This window comes from Athene cunicularia (genome assembly GCF_003259725.1).
Source record: "Athene cunicularia isolate RWA chromosome 15 unlocalized genomic scaffold, athCun1 chr15_part1, whole genome shotgun sequence".
Classification (NCBI taxonomy): Eukaryota; Metazoa; Chordata; class Aves; order Strigiformes; family Strigidae; genus Athene; species Athene cunicularia.
This window is the reverse complement of record NW_020799121.1, coordinates 14,435,726-14,436,205: the sequence shown is the minus strand read 5'-3', so window position 1 is coordinate 14,436,205 and position 480 is coordinate 14,435,726.

Genomic DNA, 480 nt, shown 5'->3' with positions numbered 1-480 from the left:
CACTGGGGCTCGGGGTGTTCCCGGGGCTCTGCCTGCTGCCCCGGCCAGGCTGGCTCTGCGCTGCCACTGCACAGTGTAAACAGCCTAAAAATAGCGATGGTATGTTTCTGGCCATCAGCTGCAGTCATTTTGGATGGGCTTTGTGTATCTCTTTCCCTCCAAATGGCTATATTTTTAATATCCGGCCTGTTTTTGGTTTTGGTTTTTTTTTCCTGGTGTTACATGGTTCTCGCAGAGCAGCTCCTGTGCACCCTGGCCCTCCTGAGTCTAAACCTGGGGGGTTACAGAGCAGCCCAGGTCCTGCACACGCACAAAACTCGAAGCTTGAACGTTTTACACAGAACTATTTGCTCGGTTTTAGCTTCTACAAAACCACCTGGAAACAAGCAACCCTTAGGGTTGCTCTTACTTGCTGTGGCTTTTAAGCAATGTTGTGAATAACAAAACGGTCCCTGGGTGTTAGGGCTGGTGGAGCACAAT